Source organism: Rutidosis leptorrhynchoides, chromosome 7 (genome assembly GCF_046630445.1).
Source record: "Rutidosis leptorrhynchoides isolate AG116_Rl617_1_P2 chromosome 7, CSIRO_AGI_Rlap_v1, whole genome shotgun sequence".
In the NCBI taxonomy this organism is placed as follows: domain Eukaryota; kingdom Viridiplantae; phylum Streptophyta; class Magnoliopsida; order Asterales; family Asteraceae; genus Rutidosis; species Rutidosis leptorrhynchoides.
In genome coordinates, this window is record NC_092339.1 from 178299208 (window position 1) to 178314642 (window position 15435).

The window sequence follows — 15435 nt, forward strand, 5'->3', positions numbered from 1 at the left end:
GGTCATGCCATTACTCAACAAGATATTAATGCACCAGATTATGAAATCAAAGGACAAATCCTACACATGGTAACTAATCAATGCCAATTTAGTGGTACGCCAAAAGAAGATCCAAACGAACATCTTTGAACCTTTAATAGGATTTGTACTCTATTTAAAATCAGAGAAGTTGAGGATGAACAGATCTATCTCATGTTGTTTCCTTGAACTTTAAAGGGAGAAGCCAAAGATTGGTTAGAATTGTTACCTGAAGGAGCGATTGACACATGGGATGTTTTAGTTGAGAAATTTCTTAAACAATTCTTTTCGGCATCTAAAGCCGTGAGACTTCAAGGAGAAATTGTTACGTTCATACAAAAGCCAAACGAAACATTATATGAGGCGTGGACAAGATTCGGAAAGTTGTTGAGAGGATGTCCTCAGCATGGTTTAGACACTTATCAAATAGTGCAAATATTCTACCAAGGATGCGACGTTGCTACAAGAAAAGACATCGACACAGCAGCTGGTGGTTCCATTATGAAGAAAACCGCAACTGAAGCTCACAAAATTATTGATAACACTGCCTCCCACTCACATGAGTGGCACCAGGAAAAAGATATCCTTCGATCATCTAAAGCTGCTAGAGCCGATTCTAGCCATGACTTTGATTCCATTTCCGTAAAGATAGATGCTTTCGAGAGACGAATGGAAAAGATGACTAAAGATAATCACTCAATACGAATTAGTTTTGAGCAGTGTGGAGGACCACATTTGACGAAAGATTGTTTCGGTGTTGAGCAAACAATGGAACAACGTGAGAATGTTTCCTACATGAACTAAAGGTCGTGAAATAATTATCAACCGCCAAGGAATAATTTCAACCGACCTTACAACACCCCTTACAATCTAAATGGGCCCAACAATAACTCGTATAACCAACAAGGTCCTAGCAATCAGCAAAGACCCGGTTTTCTTAATAAGCCACCACAAACCGACTAGAAAAAGCCAAACCTGGAGGAAATGATGACAAAGCTCATGGAATCCCAAGCACAGTTTGTTGCATCTCAAAAACAAACTAATGAACAAAACTCACAATCATTCAGACACCAACAAGCTTCTATCTAAAACTTAGAACAAGAAGTAAGTAACCTAGCAAGGTTAATTGGTGAAAGAAAGCCGGGGAGTTTACCGAGCGACACAAATACCAACCCTCGAAATGAGGCAGCCAAAGCAATTACCACCCGAAGTGGTTTGACGCTTACGCCACCTGTTATACCAGTCATTTCTGATTATCCTGTTCCATCACCACAACCAGAACCAGAGAAGGCGACTGAACCAGTAATTGAGAAAGCCAATGAACAACAAGCTGAAGTCTCAGAAGGTTCAGTACGACCTAAACCATACGTTAAACCATATCAATCATCGCTTCCTTACCCGAGCAAACAAAGAAAAGAAAGACTCGAAGCCGAACAGTCAAAGTTTCTTGACATGTTCAAACAAATAAATGTCAATCTTCCTTTTATCGATGTAATTTCAGGAATGCCAAGATATGCGAAGTTTTTGAAAGACCTGATCACAAACAGAAAGAAAATGGAAGAACTTTCAGCTGTCACAATGAATGATGCATGTTCGGCAGTATTATTGAACAAGATACCCAAAAAACTCTCCGACCCTGGAAGTTTCACAATTCCATGTTTAATGGGTAGTCTTGATTCAATAAGAGCATTAGCAGACTTAGATGCTAGTATTAACTTAATGCCTTATTCATTATACGTTAAACTAGGCCTTGAAGAGTTAAAACCAACATGAATGAGCATACAACTAGCTGATCGATCAATCAAATATCCTAGAGGGATAATGGAAAATATGCTAGTTAAAGTTGGTACTTTAGTATTCCCAGCAGATTTTGTGATTCTGGATATGGAAGAAGATTCTCGAGTTCCTCTTATCTTAGGAAGACCATTCTTAAACAAGGCTAGAGCAATAATAGACGTGTTTGGTAAGAAATTGACCCTAAGTATAGATGATGAGAGTGTGACTTTTTCTGTTGATAAGGCCATGCAACAACCTCAATCTGCAGATGACGCGTGCTATTATATGCAAACTATAGATGAACATCAAGAATTGTTACAAGAATTTCCAGAATTACAAGGAACGGGTGAATGTTCTTTAGGAGAAGGAACGGAATCAATTGATGAAGCTGAATTATTAGCTACACTCATGGCTAATGAATACGAACCGACAACAGAAGAACTTCAAGTTCTAAAAGAGGAAGACAGATACAGGTACAAATCATCGATTGAAGAACCACCAACATTAGAATTAAAGCCACTCCCAAACCATTTGGAATACGCATATTTGCATGGTGAATCTCAATTACCTGTAATCATCTCATCCTCCCTTTCTGAAAACGAAAAATCTCAATTGATTTCCGTGTTAAAAGACCACAAACTAGCTATTGCATGGAAGATCCAAGATATCAAGGGTATAAGTCCTTCATATTGTACACACAAAATTCTCATGGAAGATGATTTCAAACCTTGTGTGCAACGTCAACGAAGACTAAACCCTAACATGCAAGATGTGGTGAAGAAAGAGATAATTAAACTACTTGATGCAGGTTTAATTTATCCCATCTCTGATAGTCCATGGGTACGCCCGGTGCAATGTGTACCTAAGAAATGTGGCATTACCGTGATCACAAATGAAAAAGATGAGCTTATTCCTACTCGGACTGTAACTGGATGGCGTGTTTGCATTGATTATAGAAAATTAAATGACGCCACCAGAAAAGATCATTTTTCATTACCTTTCATCGATCAAATGTTGGAAAGGTTAGCAGGAAATAGTTACTATTGTTTCTTTGATGGTTTTTCAGGGTATTTTCAAATCCCAATCGCACCCAAAGACTAAGAGAAAACCACCTTCACATGCCCATATGGCACTTTTGCGTACAAACGCATGCCATTCGGACTTTGCAATGCCCCTGCAACCTTTCAAAGGTGCATGATGGCAATTTTCCATGATATGATAGAAGAATGCATGGAAGTTTTCATGGATGACTTTTCAATCTTCGGTGACTCTTTTGAGTCGTGTCTTTCAAATCTTGAACGAATGCTTATTAGATGCGAGAAATCAAATCTAGTGCTTAACTTGGAGAAATGCCATTTCATGGTTAAAGAAGGCATCGTTCTAGGTCATAAAATCTCAAGTGAAGGAATTGAAGTGGATAAAGCAAAAGTTGATGTAATTGCTAAACTTCCACATCCTACCAATGTCAAAGGAGTTAGGAGTTTTCTAGGTCATGTCGGTTTTTACCGACGATTCATTAAAGATTTTTCTAAAATTGCCACTCCAATGAACAAACTCCTTGAAAAGGATGCTCCATTCGTCTTCTCGGACGAATGTATTAAATCTTTCAACATTCTTAAAGAAAAGCTCACCAATGCGCCATTCATGATATCTCCAAACTGGGCCCTTCCATTTGAGCTCATGTGTGATGCAAGTGATTTTGCAATAGGAGCCGTTCTAGGTCAAAGGTTAGAAAAGCGATTTAAACCCATTTACTATGCTATTAAGACTTTACAAGGAGGCCAAACGAACTACACAACCACTGAAAAGGAACTCCTTGCTATAGTCTTTGCTTTTGATAAATTCTGTTCATATCTTGTTCTAGTAAAAACGGTTGTCTATACCGACCATTCTGCTCTTAAGTACTTGTTTTCAAAACAAGATGCTAAACCACGTTTAATTCGTTAGATCTTGCTCCTGCAAGAGTTTGACATCAAAATCCGAGATAAAAAGGGAGCAGAAAATCTTGCCGCCGATCATCTTTCACGCCTTGAGAACCCTGAGCTAGAAACTCTTGATGAATCCGCGATACAAGATGACTTTCCTGATGAACATCACATGAAGATCGAGAGTGATGAACCACCATGGTTCGCACCAATCGCAAACTATTTGGCATGTGGATTTCTTGAAAAGGGTATGTCGTACCAAAAATGAAAGAAATTCTTTAGTGATATAAAACACTATTTTTGAGAAGATCCACATTTGTTTAAAAGTTGTCCCGATGGAATAATCCCCCGATGCGTATTCGGAAATGAAGCTAGACAAATCTTACTCCATTGTCACACAGGACCTACAGGAGGGCATTACGGATCTCAACTCACGGGAAGAAAGGTCTACGAGGCTGGATTCTATTGGCCTTCTATTTTCAAGGATGCCCATCTTCTCTGTAAATCCTGTGATGCATGTCAAAGGGTCGGGAGAATAAGTCAACGCGATGAGATGCTACAAAATGTCATTCAAGTTTGCAAAGTTTTTGACATTTGGGGCATTGACTTCATGGGCCCTTTTCCAAAATCTCATAATAATCTCTACATACTCGTTGCTATTGATTATGTGTCTAAATGGGCGGAAGCGCAAGCTCTCCCAACAAATGATGCACGAGTTGTAGTCAACTTTTTGAAACGTCTTTTTGCACGGTTCGGAACACCGAAAGCTTTGATAAGTGATCGGGGTACACATTTTTGCAACGCTCAACTTGAGAAAGTTCTTAAAAGATATGGGGTAACTCATAAGATATCGACAGCTTATCATCCACAAACAAGTGGACAAGTTGAGAACACTAATCGAGCATTAAAACGTATTCTGGAGAAAACTGTAGGTGCAAATCCAAAGGAGTGGTCCATGAAATTAGAGGATGCTCTTTGGGCCTTTCGAACGGCCTATAAAACTCCAATTGGAACCACACCTTTTCGACTCATTTACGGAAAAGCATGTCATCTCCCGGTTGAGATTGAGCATAAAGCATTTTGGGCTCTTAAGACATGCAATCTTGATTTGCATGAAGCAGGACGATTACGTTTAAACCAGTTGAACGAATTAGATGAGTTAAGGCATGATGCATATGAAAACTCACTCATCTACAAAGAAAAAACAAAGAAATGGCACGATAAACGTTTAAACAAAAAAGTGTTTCATGAAGGAGACCGTGTCCTTCTATTCAATTCTAGATTTAAACTATTTCCTGGAAAGTTAAAATCTAGATGGTCAGGACCGTTCATAATTACAAGAGTTTTACCTTATGGAATGGTCGAATTAGTGGACTCAAATGATAAACCATTCAAAGTAAATGGACACAGGCTAAAACACTATTTTGATGGACCACGAGAGATTGATAATGATCTTAATCATAAGTTTGACATCACAGCTAACTAAGTGTGGGGAGAGTCGAATGTTCCAAGAGAGAAAGATCTCGTGTTTGATATTCTGTTCTTGTTTAGTTTTTCAAGAATGGAATCCGATTGGTCTTTCCCTAGCAGACCCTAAAGAACTAGTCTTCTCCCCCCATTCTAAATTTTTATTTTTCTTTCGTGTGTTTTATTTTTGCTTCTATTTGTTTTCAGATGCATAAGTCGCGCACTTAGGTCGATCAAAACCATTCTCTTCTCATATACGCACTGATCTACACCTTACCAATTGATATGGTGTTGGAGATCAGGGAGAAAATGACTGCTATTAGAAAAGAGAAAAGGGCAGAACATAACATAGTTAATTTCCCACAAGGTACATCTAAATCTGCTGCAAAACGAAGGGCAAAACAAATCGAGAAATGTTACAAGTGCGGAAAGTGGTCCCACGAAGGAGAATGCCCGAAGAATCAAATGCATTCTAATTACGAGTTTGTAACTTTATGTCGAGAAGGGCCAGTCAAGTGTTTCCAAGAAAAATTACTAAACCCGAGAGGGTACGCATATGAAGCTATGGAAAATCAACTTGGTCGACTCGCTTTCGAAGCAATTTGCTCAGGTCATTTTCAAGATGATAATTCTGTGAGATTCTGACATTCTCACAAGTGTGCGAGTCTGCGAGTGTGCAAGTGTGCGAGTGTAATAGTTTGTTGTGTGATTTATTTTAGTGTGCTATTGTGTGATAAACATGTATGATTGTTTGTAAAAAATAATGTATTTGTATTTTTAGTTTGTTTGATGGTTTAAATGCATTTAATCTTCGGCTTTCAAGCGATAAACCTTCTAATTTAAGTGTTTAGATTGGTAATCGGTAAAATTAGGTACCCAAAACTGAAATTACTGCTATCAAACAAAATTTTGAATTTTGAATTAGGGAATATCGTTTATTGAGAAGATATAAATGTCTTAAGTCAAATACTTAATATAACGATTTCAAAATATTCATGAGTGAATTTAAGTTCCTGCTAAAATCACGCTAGAACGGAAAATTTTGTTATTATTATTAAAGATAATTTGACTTAAGTGGGATAAAAATTTACTTTTAATTAATAAATTTAAAATGACGATTGCTATAAATTGGTCGTGAGTTAAGATTAAGTGTTTATACTGAAATTACTTTACCCAAGGGTGGGGCGAGAATTTTGTTATCGTTATTTTATCCTTATTAATTTAAAGTATTAAAAAAAATTGTACCTCACGCAATAGCGTAGGAATAGATACAAAACATTAGGATTTCATATTTTTGATGTGGGAAAATAAAGCCAAACTTCAAAAAGATTGTATATATTGTTTCTTGTATTATTTTGTGTGCAAAACAGGGTAAAAGTCGAAATTTCAAAGACTGGCAGTAAGTTCAGCAAAAGTAACTAATTTTTGACGAAACATGTGAACAAGAGAAGATATTGGTAATAAAGAACAATTCAACTCCAAACAGCGCAATTTAGGGCTTTCTAGCTCTAAGAGGTTTTAACTCCCTTTCTATACTATTTACGCTCGTGAATTCTAATTTTTGTCTGATTTCATTGCAAATGAGGGCATTGCATAATCTCAAGTGTGGGGAGGGGTTATAATTCTCTCGGTTTATACACTTGGATTATTCTTTAAAATGTGTGAAAAATTTAAAAATTTCTAGCTAAATAAATTCAAATCATGTTTATATATATTTATGAACGGTAAAATTAAGTAAAATTTACTGAAACTATCGTCACCTAAAATGGACATAAATTGAGAAACAACACAAATGTTGAATTTATTTAATAGAATAGAGGAGAATAAAAAGGCAAAGAAAAAGCCAAGTGTGGGGAGATTAACCAATCTATTTGTTTAAAACTGCATATCACATGTTTGTGCGAAGTTTTGCAGGTACTTTTGTTGTAATCCATAAAGAACAGTGATTGAAACCGAGACATGGGCCAATTGGAGAACTAAAAGGGCGATCTACACTATAAGGGATAGTGTTGCACCCAACTGACCCTTCGTACAAAATGTTTTTAAAAGATCAAAATGTGTTCATAAAATCTTATTTTCCTTAAGAAAAACATTAATCTTTTAATACTAGAGGTCTTCAGGATGACTCAATTCCATCCTTAGAGGAAGTAAAGTCTTCCGAAAAAGAAACGCGCTTCTTGATTTAGGTCAAGAAGTTGTCGTCCAGACCGGCTGTAGAGTCTACGAAAAACCTGTAAAGTTTTCTCGAAAATCAGCTGGAAATCTACGGACCTCGGCATCAAACAGGGTTGCCAAGTGGTCAGACTTATCCTATCCATGAGAGGATCTGTCTCGTAAAATGGGGAGGATGCCTTGTAAATCAGCTGGATAAGACTGATGAGCCAGATCCCCAGAAAGGATAATCTCCTTAAAGATTAAAAATCAGCATTTAAGCATGATATTACTCAATCCTTGAGATTGACATTAAAGATTGAGAATTACAAACTCATGGAATTCGATGATATCTATACTCGAAATTGATCGAGAAAATGTTTTGAAAAATAAAAACCGATTTGTTTTCAAAGAAATTATTTTCAGTACGTTCATTACTGTTGAACGTAAAATCCTAGGAATTCGTCGGAATTCACAAGGTCACCTGAACCAAATCGGGTGTCAACCGTAAGAACGGTGGTTGCATAGCATGGTCGAAGATAGGACCTTGTGCCAGACCAAAAACTTCTAGGGTGATCTTTACTATTTCTCCTACAAAGGATAGTAATTGTGTGACGACCCGGAAATTTCTGATCAAATTTAAACTTAATCTTTATATGGTTACGATATGATAAGCAAAGTCTGAAAAGTTTAGTCTTAAAATTTTGAATTATATTCATGAGATCATTTGACCTTTGACCAATCCCGATGATTCACGAACCTTTAATTTTAAACAGAAATGTAGATATAAATAATTATATATTGAATTAAATATATTAATGAACTACTATGTGATTTAATTATTATGGAAAATAACTACAAATAATTAAAACTTGTTATTTTGAATATATATTGAAGATAAATAATCCCGAACATATATTGTCAACGACAACAAGGTATTAAATGTATAATGTTATACTTTGAGTTTATTTATTTTAATATATATAATTAACATATTTATCTACGTAATAGAATTTGATATTTAAAGACATAATTATATATGTAGTAGTTGGAATATATATATGTGATATCTATACATAATTAGTACTATATGTATATTGTTAGAATGTATAAATATTAAATATATATAAAATAAATAATTAATAACATATAAATAAATGTAACTACAAGATAAAATACAGATATTGTAATAAAGTTATTATTATTGCTTTCATGAATGTTAAAACTAAATATTTAATGTTAATATCAGTGTTATTGTTATTATTATATGTAATACATAAATATGAAATTTGATATATTAATTACTAGTATTATTATTATTATCATAACAATGTCATAATTAGTAGCAACAAAATTATAAATTTGGTTATTATCATGTTGAATGTTAAAAACTATCTTTTTTATTTAAAGATTTATTAATATCGATATTCTTATTACATTTAGTATAATTAATATTAAATTGATATAATTATTAATTTTATTCTTATTATTATAAAAATGTTCATTATTATATATTTTTCAAATAACAATAATGGATGATAATAATACAGAATTAGTTAGACATCAAGATCTGAATCTTATATTTGTCTGCTGGATTGATTGCGCCTGTAACAGATTGGTACGAATCTGTTTAAGGTCCTTTTCTGCTTTTGATTTTTTTTATCATCTTCTTCTGATACACTTGTTCCTGTCGACTCATTTTTTCCCCTTTACATACAATCGACTGGATTCATATTGTGAGAGAAGTCATTCAAATTCCCTTTCATTATCAATAACAATTACAACGTCTGGTAATCGATTATCTTTTAAAGAAAATAAGAAAAACAGTCTCGTACCCCTGTTCTTGATTATTTTAGCCAAAATTCGAATTCAAGCTTTATCCCAAAATCTATAAATATGGAATTGTTAGGAATCTTATATTCAACATATCTGGAAAGTTTCAAAACTCAATTCTTTTTATCGAATCCAAATTTTGGAGTCAAAGTTTCAATTTTTTAAAAGTCAACTAAAGTTCTTCAATCGAATTCGAGGTATATGTTACGATTCAAGTTAAATTGATAATTTTTAAAGTTTATAGGAAGTATTTGTAACCCAATTCATATTGTAACAATTGAGTAAAATGTTTTACATTTCAAAATCAATTTAATTTTTTTACCATCGACGAACAGCTCTTTCTGTTCTGTCATTTTTTTATTTTTATTTCCAATTAACCTCAATCAATCGATTATGTGTTGGATATTAAGTCTTAAAAATCAAACAAACTATTCGTTGTTATGATTAAAAGGATGTCTGATCGATTTACATGGTGGAGAGGAAGAAAGATTAGAGAGACAAACAGTTCTAGGATATATAATTAAATCGTGGTGTTAAAATCAGAAAAACACTTATGGATGGATGGTTTAAAAGGTGATCGGGTGAGCGAGAGGTCTCGGGTTCGAGCCCGGTCTGGGGCAATCTTTTTATAAAAGCATTCAGAAAGGGTATAATCTTTCATTTTCATTTTTGTTATTATTATTATTATTATTAATATTAATATTGTTGCTATTATTATTAATAGTATTATTATTGTTGTTAATATTATTATTATTATTAGTATGATTATTATTAGTAATGTTATTATGATTATTATTATTATGATTATTATGATTATTATTATTATTATTATTATTATGATTATTATTATTATTATTATTATTATTATTATTATTATTATTATTATTATTATTATTATTGTTGTTATTATTATTGTTACTTATTGGTATTATTATTGTTATATTAATTATTACTAGTATCTTAATTGTTAATAATATAAAAATTAACACTAGAACAAGTATTATTATTATTATTATTATTATTATTATTATTATTATTATTATTATTATTATTATTATTATTATTGCTATAAGTAGTATTAAAATGTTGATTATTGTTAAATTGTATCATTTATGAAATATAGATATTGTTACTAATATATGTATTAATATTATTATGATTAGGGTTATTAGTATTATTACAGAATATAATACAAGTTATCATTTTTCTCATTAATATTAGTACTAGTATCACTTTTACAATTATTAGGATTATTATCATTAACATAAGTATCATTATCAACAATATCGTTATTATTATTATTATTATTATTAGTATTATCATTATTAATAAAGTTATTATTATTATTATTAGTAACTTATTGTTATCAAAACTATCATTTTTAACAAATAAATATTATTTTCATAAAAGATACTTATTACATTTACTATAACTAAAATAATGTCCCATATAACTATATATCAAACAGGCTAACATTTAAAATACTTATACAATATCGATTTTTAGATATAATACTAAACATAGGTGTATATAAATATATATAGATATCAAGATAACTAAAAGTATAGATATTAATTGTTGTAATAATATATACATAAAATAAATATATATAACATATAAGTTAAGAGATGATTTACGTAAATAAAGAATATATTTTTAATGAAGTTTAGAATAAATCCCAAATAACTACAAAAATATATAAAAATGTTATAACTAATAAATTTATATATATATATATATATATGTGTGTTCGAATACAATTATGTATATTAATAAATATACAAATGATATAGGTTCGTGAATCCGAGGCCAACCCTGCATTGTTCAGTTGTGCAATGTCGTCATATGTATTTTTACTACAAAGTACAATATTGTGAGTTTCATTTGCCTTTTTACCCTTTATGTTTTTGGGCTGAGAATACATGCGAAATTTTTATAAATGTTTTTACGAAATAGACACAAGTAATCGAAACTACATAATATGGTTGAATGATCGAAGCCGAATATGCCCCTTTTGCTTGGTAACCTAAGAATTAGTAAACCGATCTACTAATTGACGCGAATCCTAAAGATAGATCTATTGGGCCTAACGAACCCCATCCATGGTTGCGGATGCTTTAGTACTTCGATGTTGTTTTTATCATGTCTGAAGGATTTCCCGGAATGATAGGGGATATTCTTATATGCATCTTGTTAATGTCAGTTACCAGGTGTTCACCATATGAATGATTATTTTTGTCTCTATGCATGGGACGTATATTTATGAGAAATGGAAATATGAAATCTTGTGGTCTATTAAAATGATGAAAATGATCGATTATGATAAACTAATAAACTCACCAACCTTTTGGTTGACACTTGAAAGCATGTTTATTCTCAGGTATGAAAAAAATCTTCCGCTGTGCATTTGCTCATATTAGAGATATTACTTGGAGTCATTCATGACATATTTCAAAAGACGTTGCATTCGAGTCGTCGAGTTCATCAAGATTATTACTAAGTCAATTATAGTTGGATATATTATGAAATGGTATGCATGCCGTCAACTGTCGATGTAAATGAAAGTTTGTCTTTTAAAAACGAATGCAATGTTTGTAAAATGTATCATATAGAGGTCAAGTACCTCGCGATGTAATCAAATGTAATGATTTCGTCCAGATGGATTAGGACGGGTTGTTAGAAATTGCATCTGACACGATATTGACCATGATTTTATGCAATGTCTTAAAAGACATCGCCTTAATAGTTTCTTGTTCATCACTCTCCTTTGTAACCGGACGGTAGTTTGCCGTAAGGTAATATACGGAACAAGTAAACTGGATGTGTGCTTTCCAAACACAGGGATAGCAAGTGGGTACACAAAACCGAAAGTTTTTAGCTTAAAATCAAAAGAGAATACGAAACCCACAACCCACAAAATGTTTATGAAAACTTACACCGGTAATGGGTTAATCTGGAAAACGTGTCTAGTGTAAAAACTAGCATGCATTTTCAAAACACAAAACGTTTTCATCAGGTTCCTATTTTCCCTAAGGATCCAAATTTTTCTAAGTCACGTAGGACTTTAACTACGACCCTTAAGTTTCATTAACTTGAAACTTGATCGTTGTTATGAATTGAATTAACGGAAAACGCTTCTAGATTAATATCTAGAGGTAGTATAAAATTTGTACCGTGACCTGAAAAAAAAAAGAAATTATCATCGATGTATATAGTGTGAAATAGAGTGTGAAAATAAAGGAGTAAATTGTGTGAAGTGTGATTTTCTATTATTTCGGAGCAGTTTTAATTCAGTAATTGCTTGGGGACAAGCAATGTTCAAGTGTGGGGATTTTGATATTGCGCAAAATGAACACATATTTAAACGCAATATCTCTCCTAAATAATAGATTTTTTATATGTATTTGTATTATATTTATATTGTAATTGTACAAATAAATAAAAGTGAAGACGAAGTTCGAAAATGGGAAACTAATCAAAAAGACAGTGAAAACGCTCAAGTTCAAGTGATACTCCAAAGATGTACAAGACCTTAATGCTCAAAAAAAAAAGTACAAGTTAACATGCTAGAAATACAAGGATTTGAAGCTGTTAAACAAGACCCAGCAAGTGTACAAGAGAACATGCTAAATGTACAAGCAATTCTGTACAATAAATACTTTGCATATATAATTAAAAAATGGGGCGACCACTTTGAAGATATTGATAATATTTAAGTCAATTATCTACAACCATGGGTCAGATTTTATGCTTTTGATAAATAAACAATGGAAAAGGAGATAGCAAAATCAGATTTTGAGAAAATAAGTGGGTTGCTTAATCGACCAAAAGAATATGGGAAGTATTTTAATCAAGTAGCATGCTTGGAATTTAAATATATTAATACACGAAAGTTTGGTCTCTGTCTGCCAGAATTAGAGGGCTGCTACTTTTCTTTTTAAACAATGCAAAAGAAATAAAAAAAAAAGATTGGAATGTGGGGTGCTAGGTGATCGACATAGGGAGTATATTAAGAGAAGACACACAATTTGGAAGACAAGTGTGTCAAGAGTTAAAGTAAAAAGAGAATCTCACATTCTCCTGACACACATCGACATTCACATACACATATTCTATTTCTATTTTTAATTCCCAAGTTTCAGTTTATGTACTGTAATATAAATTTGTACGGGTGTTTGAAGTTTTCTATCGCGTTGAATTAATGGAAGCTAAGAACTTTTGTGTAAGTTTTATTTCCCCTTTATTATGTATTGTAACTAATTTATTATTATGCTTATTTAACCCAAGTAGTTATGATGTTTGACTAAAAATAGGAAATGAGTTAATTTAATTTGTACAACGATTAATATTTAGATAAAGAACGACCTTAAGGAATATTAAGGTTTTAACTATTAATGGGTATGGTAAAATAATTAAGTGACAACTTGTTAAATTACCACTATTTATAATTTACTATATGTATAAATAATCACATACGTTGACCGGACACGGAAGACGGGTTATTTATATATATGGTAAATTATTCATTGAAACGGACACGTGAATGGATTAATGGTTAAAAGACTAGTTAAAATTAAGGTGAGTTACATTCAGTGACAACTGGTGTAATTATTGACATACGTGACAACCGCGTCAAACCATCTAAATAATAATTAGTTAGAATATTTGACTGTGGTTACAAGATAGAATGACGAGGACACTCGCATTTGATGCTTGTAATTATAGGACTGCGCTGGACAACTCCAGGTGGACATATTAAATATTCTATGGGTGCAAAGAAAATTAACCAAGGGTAAAAAATTAAAAAAAGTAAAAGTCAAACATCGTAACTACGGAAGTTAAATAAGCATAATACTCTTTTATTGTATTTTCATCTCGTTTAGTTAAAGTAATATTTATTTGCCGCAGTAATTTTTATTTACTTCATTGCTATAATCTAGTTTAAATTTATTATCTTGTTGTTTAAATTAAAAAGAAAAGCTAAAAAGACAAACTGGTCGTTAAACGGTAAATCCCTCGAAGTTACTAAAATTACTAAATCTAACTTAGTTACTTAATTTACCTAGATAACTTAGTAAAGCACCCAATAAAAGTGTCCATGTATCGACCTCCCCGACTTTACCCTAGCTATATTACTATACGATAGGTATACTTGCCTATTGTGTTTTAGTTTAATTTAGGTAATTTCCTGTAGTAAATAATATAAAACTGATAACCGTTTCATACACCCTAGAAAACACATCAGTTACCGAAGCGCTCAACAACTTATAGAATACTTTTATACACTTGCGAGTGTACATATATTTATAAACGAAAATCTTGTGGTCTATTAATATATTGAAATGGTTGTTATGATAAACCTATGAACACACCAACCTTTTGGTTGACACTTTTAAGCATGTTTATTCTCAGGTATGAAAGAAATCTTCCGCTGTGCATTTGCTCATTTTAAAGATATTACTTGGAGTCATTCATGGCATATTTAAGTCAGTACCTCGCAATAGGACCAGATGTTGATGACTTCGTCCAGGTGGATTAGGACGGGTCGTCACAAAATACACAAACAAATTGTCCCCAAAAAGCTAATTACACACTAATTAAGATATAATGGCTCAAACTTTCAGTCTAAACCATACTAAATAGATATAACAAAAACCTACTTAGAATATGCATTTAGTAATCATTCATACATACACACTTTGATTCCATCTATTATTCTAATCACCGCACTAATTAAGATATAATGGTTCAAGCTTTAAGTCTAAACCATATTAAATAGATAAAAAAAAAAACTACTTAGAATGTGCATCTAGTAATCATTCATACATACACACTTTGATTCCATCTATTATTATAATCACTTGCTATATTAAAATCCTTTTTTATCGACTAAATCCCCTGAACAACAAAACAAAGCCCTAACACAGAACTTATCAAATTCATCCAAGGAGGCATCATAGTCTTAGCTCATGGCAATAAACAGGCCACCCGCAGTCCTAACAAAATTGGGTCCTCCATGGTACTATCAACATATGAAAAAAAGGGAGAATATTATTTTTATATTATCAAGAACAATGTGATTAGTAGAAATAAAAGAACTCTTGAGTTTACCATATAATAATTAATGAACGCTCCACCAGTTTGAATGAATTTAACGGAAAATACCAAATCTTCAGCTGGTCTGTAAGGAGTTGGTCCTCCAACCTCTGTTAACCTACGGTAATTTAAAGAATAAGTAAAAAAATAAAGATAACAAATTCGAAGA

At 32.4% G+C, this 15435-nt stretch overlaps 1 non-coding gene across 1 annotated transcript; it reads right to left on the bottom strand.

Annotated features, from left to right (window-relative positions):
* Positions 1 to 324: 324 nt before the first annotated feature.
* LOC139860692 (small nucleolar RNA R71) lies at positions 325 to 431 on the bottom strand. The gene has a single exon (XR_011763320.1). It is a non-coding gene; the product is annotated as a small nucleolar RNA R71 (small nucleolar RNA).
* Positions 432 to 15435: the final 15004 nt, after the last annotated feature.